We start from the raw sequence: 7,599 nt of genomic DNA, 5'->3' as shown, positions 1-7,599 counted from the left end.
AACCTGGAGAATCGGTTAGGTTCTTAAGGGCCTCAATCTGTTGCTCACTCAGAAGCCTATACATGTCCGTCTTGCGGGAAATAAGGGAGCTTGGCACTTAAGAAAAGGCTACACTTACGAGATGAATTCCACTTCTCGGGAAATGGCAGGAATTTGTACGAGATCAAATATCCGGTTTTCACCCGAGTAAAATGCCCCTGCTAGCCTCAGTCTCGATCCTCGTCGATGCTCGAAAAAGGGGCCTTTTTGGCCCTGCGAGTGAGCTTGATTAGTCTCCCTCGAAATATCCGTGGGCTGTACAGACGGAGTAGATGGTCGAAGGTGAACCGAGGGGATTCAATGTTGTTCACAAAATAACGTAGGAGGATCACGATCCTCCAGATAGACGGGTGAATTTTCCCAAGACACACCTCATATCTCTTGCTAAAGGCCAAACCACTGGGTCTACCGGGCCCAACGTGAAGGGGTAAGTGTAAACACTTAAATACCCCTTCACATGAGTGGTAATATCGTCCTCATACCCGGGGAAAACCACATCTTTGCCTTCCCATTTACAGTCCTCTCAGACTATGGGAAGGGTATCCTTAGTGATGGAGCATATGTATCTCCATGCTCCCTCACCCCAATCCTGTCTAGATGAGGCCTTCTCGACTTTGAAGTCGTCAGTGATTGAACAACCCTTGAGTATAAAGCTTTTCATATGGGGCTCGAGGACCTCCTCGGGAGCAGCCGCCTCGGAAGTAGCCACCTCGGCATCTGTGGCCGGGTGGGAAGATGAAGAGGCAGCCTGCTGAGGAACTGATTTGGAAGTTTTAGCCATTACTATTTGAGAAAATACGAAAATTTTAAGAAAAAGTATGAAGGTTTAAAGGAATAAGTATGAAGGTTGAAGAAAAGAGTATGAAGATTTGAAGGTAGGATGAAGCTCTGGGTAGAAACTTAAGAACAATAATAAAGATTTGAAGACCAAAGACGAAGATATGAAGATTTGAAAGAGTTGAAAGCCGCTAGAGAGTTTGAGGGTAAAAGCTAGGATAAGAAAGTAGAGGAAGTACAAAGGGTCAAAGATTTTGTAGGAGAAAATATGAGACGTTTCACATTCGGAGGCGACCAGCTGATGATTGACACGTGTACGATGTTAGAACGACGCGACTGATGGGACGTTTCGGTTTATTCATCGTCTCGGTTGTAACGTACGATGGAAGGAACCGAGGCTCATCTATCGTTTTCTATCATTTTGGGGAACATACTCTTTAAGAAATGAGGGGACTATCTATATACGGGTAAAACTCGGGGTCAATACACACCCCGAGTTATCGGTGAGACAAGCAAAGTAAGAAGTATGAGCGTTTGAGATAGAGAACGAATCCAGGAACTCTTTGAATCGAGGCTGAAAATGGGGTACTCGCCGCCGGGCCTGATGGTACAACACCCCCGAATCTGGAATGAGCTCTGAGACCTCGAAAAGCATTGCAAACAGTTGCACACGACTAACAGAGGGTCGTGATATTCGCACCCAATCGGATATTACGGCGCGGGTCTCGCGTGATGTCGGTAGCGTATCAGTAATTGACATACAAGGAGGATTTTTACCTTTTTTAGAATTGTACTAGGGGTAAAACTCCCCTACTATATAAAGAGAAAATCTTTTATTCAATAGACACCTTGTAACACGCATTTTAAGGCAATATAGAGTTATTTTTCAGCTTTCTAGCTATTGAAAAGTCTTTACCTTATTTTTGTTCTTGATTGGCTTCGAACACAAGACTCAACTGACGGCAGAAATTACTGCCCAATCCAGGTTCAAGCTAGGCCATAACGTTACGACTGGTTTGATAATTCATAGTACTTTTAACTCATTTATTTAACGTTCTTGATTATTTGTGTTGAATCAATCAACGTATCTTTAAAATCGCGTATAAATTTAATTGTTATCCATTTTAAGGGTAAACAAACTGATTTGTCGAATCCAGATGGCTTTGAACCATTGGGAAGACATTAATTTGGTTACTCATCAATCAGATTCAGATGGCTTTAATTTTATTCTCGTAACTGATCAATCGATTTCAGACTTTGAACCACTAGGGCTGTTAAACAGTGGCCAATGCGTTAATATGGTTACCGATCAATCGAATTCAGATGACTTTCTAGTAAATAATCAATCCAATTCAGACGACTTTGAACAACTAGGGCTGTTAAACGGTGGCACAAGTCATTAATTTGGTTCTTGCCACTGATCAATCTTATTCGAATCACTTTAACTTTGTTTCGGTACGAATCGAGATGACTTTAATTTCATTCCTGGAACTGACCAATCAAATCCATATATCTTTAATTTCATTCTGGCAACTGATCAATCGAATTTGATGACATTAATTTGGATAACTAATCAATCGAATCCAAATAGCTTAAACTTAATTCTTGTAACTGATCTATATATCGAGTCCATAAACAGAGATATTCGATCTCTTTCGATTTGCCAGTAAAGTTTTTGTGTATAAAAAATTATGAGACGGAATTGGAAGGAAAAATATGTAGTTCCGAATTTTAACAGGTTTAATTTACTATACGAAGAAAGACGCAAATACAATGCATGTGAGTTATTGATTGTGGTCGAGTCCAATTTTACTTTCATTTCCTCAACTACATGTTTAGATGAACTGACACTAGCCATATTCAAAAATTTTAAGTCTAAATTAAATTAATTTAACAAGCATCTTACATATTTAAGGGAAATGGTTTTGGGAAACATGCCCTAGCTTTAGTAAGAAAAATCTTATCTTCCAAAAATTTTGGCACCCATTAATATCAGTACTTGCGTTTTTTTTCTTTTACAAACAAATCTAAATATTAGTATTTGTTACTTAGTTCAATATGAAAAATTTTAATAACGAAAATTTAGTTAATTTTAAAGTCTTGAATACTAAGAAATTAACTTAAATTATAATTTTATCTAAAGTAAAAATCTATTTTAAAGGGTAAAAAAGACAAACAATATTTCACTAAGGGACTTTGTGCTTTTAATATAGTTGTCTCAGGGTACACACGTTGTATGTATACCCTATCTTTATGTACAGGTAATACCGACGCTAATGAGCACCCCGATTTTCCGGTAGGTCAAACAAAGCAAGGGCATGACTACATGGGATCGAAATTGGAGTTGGGAACTTCTCGTACTAAGGCCCGAACGGAGTGCTCGCCACCGGGCCCAACAAGACAACAACCCCCGAACCCAGTATGAGCTCCAAGACCTCAGAAAGCACTACAAACGGTTGCACGCAACTAACAGAAGGCCGTGATATCCGCACCCAACCGGATATCACGCCGCGGATTTCGCCCGATGTCGGTAGCGTATCAGTAATTAACATACAAGGCGAATTTTTACCTTTTTTTTAGAATTGTACTAGAGGTAAAACTTTCCTACTATATAAAGGAGAGGTTTCTTATTCAATAGGGACATTGTAACACGCATATCAAGGCAATACAAACTTGTTTCTCTGCTTTCTAGTTACTGAAAAGTTCTTATTTTAATCATAGTTCTTCATACACACTTGGCTCCGAATCGAGGGCCCAGTCGAGGGCAGAAATATTATTAAGCTTAAATCCGAGCTCGAACTCAACGTCACAACTGGTTTGGTTATCCGCAATACCTTTAATTCTTTTATCTAACATTCTTGATCATTCGTGTCGAATCAATCTACATATCTTTAAAACCGCATATAAATTCAATTGTTATCCATTTTAAGGGTAGACAGTTTGGCGCCCACCGTGGGACTAAGGATAATAGTGGTGATTTGATACAAATTTTCATAACGCACTCTATTTACACTTATTCTTTAAGTTTTCAATTTCAGGTTTGCTTAAAGATGTCAAATTCTCAGTCTGCTTATTTGAGCGTTGAGGCTGAATCTGGTTATCATGGCGAAAACAACAACCTGGTGCCTAGCAATGAGGTGCCCCCTGCTAATCCCAACGGAGTCCCGACTGCTGATCCAATCGACGCTAATTCACAGGTCGCTGTCGACGCACATTTTCCAACTAACCCCGAAAATAGCGTTCGTGGAGGCCTTCGACCAACAGTCCAAGAAACGTCTGAAGGCGAAGGTGGTGGGATAAGTCTGCGGCTAATCTTCAAAATGTTTCAGGCTCAATAGGAGGCAATAGCACAACTACAGAATCAAGGCACCCCCGGTAGGGTTGAGCCCAGACGATCCTGGGAGAACACCTGAAGAAATGTGCAAACCACTGAAAGGTCGGGTTAAGCTGAGCCTAGGGCCCAAGTACAACGGAAAGAAAATGAAAATGCTTGAAGCACTGACGAAGCGGGTGGAATCATACGAAAAGAAAATTGAGTCCAAAGACAAAAAGGTGGAAACATATAAATCCAGGGTCGATCAAATCCTGGGAGCACCCCCGATATTAAAAGGACCGGATTCTAAGAAGTTTATCCAGAAGCCTTTCCTTCCAAGCGCTTCACCAAAGCCGCTCCCAAAGAGGTTTTGTATGCCCGCTATTCCAAAGTACAATGGAACCACAAATCCAAACGAGCACGTGACCTCCTCTACATGCGTCATCAAGGAAAACGACTTAGAAGATGACAAAATCGAGTCGGTTTAACTAAAAAAGTTCGGGGAAACCCTGTCAAATGGAGGAATTATATGGTATCACAACTTACCCCTAAATTCTATTGATTCGTTTGATATGCTTGCAGATGCTTTTGTGAAGGCACATGCCGGTGCCATCAAGGTCGCAACCAGAAAATTGGACCTTTTTAAGGTTAAGCAAGGAGACAGCGAGAAACTCAGGGAGTTCGTGTCAAGGTTTCAAATGGAACGGATAGACCTTCCTCCGGTCACCGATGATTGGGCCGTTCAGGAATTCACTCAAGGACTTAACCCACGAAGCTCCTTGGCTTCGCAACAGCTAAAATAAAATTTAGTTGAATATCCGGTAGTAACTTGGGCTGACGTCCACAACAGGTACCAATCAAAAATTAGAGTTAAGGGAGACCAAATCGGAACCCCTTCTAGGCCTGGTTATCACGTTGGAACTGACGACATGTCTAAGAGAGTCATCGATCATGAATCAATATCGATCCGAGATCGGTATCAACCATACGGTAGAGATCATAGGGGAAATCGGGCCTGGGCGACACCCTACGAGGAATGCATAGAGAAATGATCGAGGGCCTAGTATCCAAGGTCTAATGATTAAAAATGGTTTCAATAGATCACTCCGGGCCAGGGAGGCACCAAGATTGTCAGAATATAACTTCATCGTCAATGTTGCCAGCATCATGTCGGCTATCGGGTGCATCAAGGATACCAAGTGGACTGGACCATTACAATCCAACCCTATCCAGAGAGATCCTAACTTGATGTGTAAGTATGATGGCACTCATGGCCACAGGACCGAGGATTGCCAGCAATTGAGAGAAGAAGTTGCCCGGTTGTTTAATAACGGGCACCTACGAGAATTCTTGAGTGATCGAGCCAAGAACCACTTCAAAAATAGGGACACCAGCAAACAGACTGAACAGGAAGAACCTCAACACATCATCAATATGATCATTGGAGGAGTTGTTGTCCTTCAAGGGCCGATGATAAAACGCACTAAAGTATTTATCACAAGGGAAAAACTATAACGATCCAGCCAGTCATTTTGAGTGTTGTATCCCCGTTCCCCCATTTACTGCTTATTCTATGTTTAATTGTGGTTATGGGACTTGTCGCGGTAGTTGGTTTGGTCCCGAGGATGGTTCGAAATGAATTGGGATAGTTAGTCCCAAGGTTGGCAGCCTAAGTGGAAAGAGTTGACCGGATGTTGACTTATATGTAAATAACTCCAGAATGGAGTTTTTATGATCCCGACAGCTCTGTAGAGTGATTTTGGACTTTGTAGTTTGTTCGGATATTAATTTTTGAGGTTCGTAGTTGATTTTGGCTTGAAACGACAGAAGTTAGAAAATTAGAAGTTTGAAAAGTTGAGAAATTTGACCGAGAGTTGACTTTGTGGTTACCGGGCACAGATCTGTGTTCCGGAGTTGGAATAGGTCCGTTGTGTCATTTATGACTTGTGTGCAAAATTCGAGGTCAATCATACTTGATTTGATAGGTTTCGACATCGAATGTTGAAGTTGGAATTCATTAGTTTTCATTAGGCTTGAATTGGGGTGCGATTAGTGTATTTGATATTGTTTGATATGATTTGAGGCCTCAACTAAGTTCGTATAGTATTTTAGGACTTGTTGGTATATTTGGTTGAGGTCCCGGGGGCCTCGGGTGGATTCCAGATGGTTAATGGATAAAAAGTTGGACTTGAAGTATTGCTGGAATTTGCCTTCTGGTGTGATCGCACCTGCGAGGGGATTAGCCGCAGGTGCGTTGCCACAGGTGCGGCTGATGTGGCACAAAAGTAGATCTAGGCTGGCCTGAGGTGTGTTGCGGGTGCGAGGGGTCTTCCGCATTTGTGAGCCCCCAAATGCGAGCAAGGCTCCGCATATGCGGATAATGGGGGAGTGAGATGACTTCGCAGAAGCGCTTCTACAGGTGCGGAACTTGTAGCACAGGTGCGGACCTTGTGGACTTAGATTTCCACAGAAGCAGGATTTTTATCGCAAAAGAGATTTCACTGCTGAGAAAGCACTAGGCAGAATATAGGTTGAAGGGTTCTGAAGTTTTTATCAATTTTGGACTTTGCAAGATCGGATTAAGGCGATTTATGAGCGGGGTTTCGAGTGATTTCTTGAGCTAAGTCACTTTTGATCATTTTTATTCAATAACATTGATTACCCATTGAATTTCCCACCTAGTATATATGTTTTTATGGTGGAATTTTGGGAGTATTGGGCTAGGGAATAGAGAGTTAAAATTGGGGATTTGAGTGACGATTTGGCATCGGAATTTGGTAAATTTGGTATGGTTGGACTCGTGGTTGAATGAGTATTCAGATTTTGTGTCTTTTGTTGGGTTCCGAGATGTGGGCCCGAGGTTGACGTTTTGAGTAGACTTTTTGATATTTGATTAAGCACTTAGCATTTTCATATATAATTGATTCCTATAGCTTTTGTTGATTGTATCGAGTTATTTGTGGCTAGAGTCGAGGCATTCGGAGGTTGTTTCGCAAGGCAAGGGCTTATTGGAATATAGATTTGCACGGCTGAAAAATAGGTTGACCGATGCCAAAGGAAAATGGAAGGAAATCTTGCCCGAAGTCTTGTGGGCATACCGCACGACCTCGAATTTGTACCGGGGCCACCCCATTTTCATTGGTCTACGGTGTCGAGGCCTTAATACCAGTCGAAATGGCAGAACCGAGCCTTAGGTTCTAATATGCAACCGAAGAGTCGAATGGCAAGGCCACGAGAACGAGCCTGGGACTATTGGATGAAAGGCGTGAGGCCGCCCTAGTCCGGTTGGACTCCCAGAAATAACGAATAGAAAGATACTACAACCGAATGGCCAACCTCTGACACTTTATGGTCTGGGACTTGGTGTTGAGAAAGATAACATTGCATACCCGGAACCCGAACGAAAGGAATCTAGGATCAAATTGGGAAGGACCATATCGAGTCGTCGGAATTAATGGCAAAGGCTCATA

Source organism: Nicotiana tomentosiformis, chromosome 1 (genome assembly GCF_000390325.3).
Source record: "Nicotiana tomentosiformis chromosome 1, ASM39032v3, whole genome shotgun sequence".
Classification (NCBI taxonomy): Eukaryota; Viridiplantae; Streptophyta; class Magnoliopsida; order Solanales; family Solanaceae; genus Nicotiana; species Nicotiana tomentosiformis.
The sequence above is the reverse complement of the archived record's forward strand: the minus strand, read 5'-3'. Positions refer to the sequence as shown.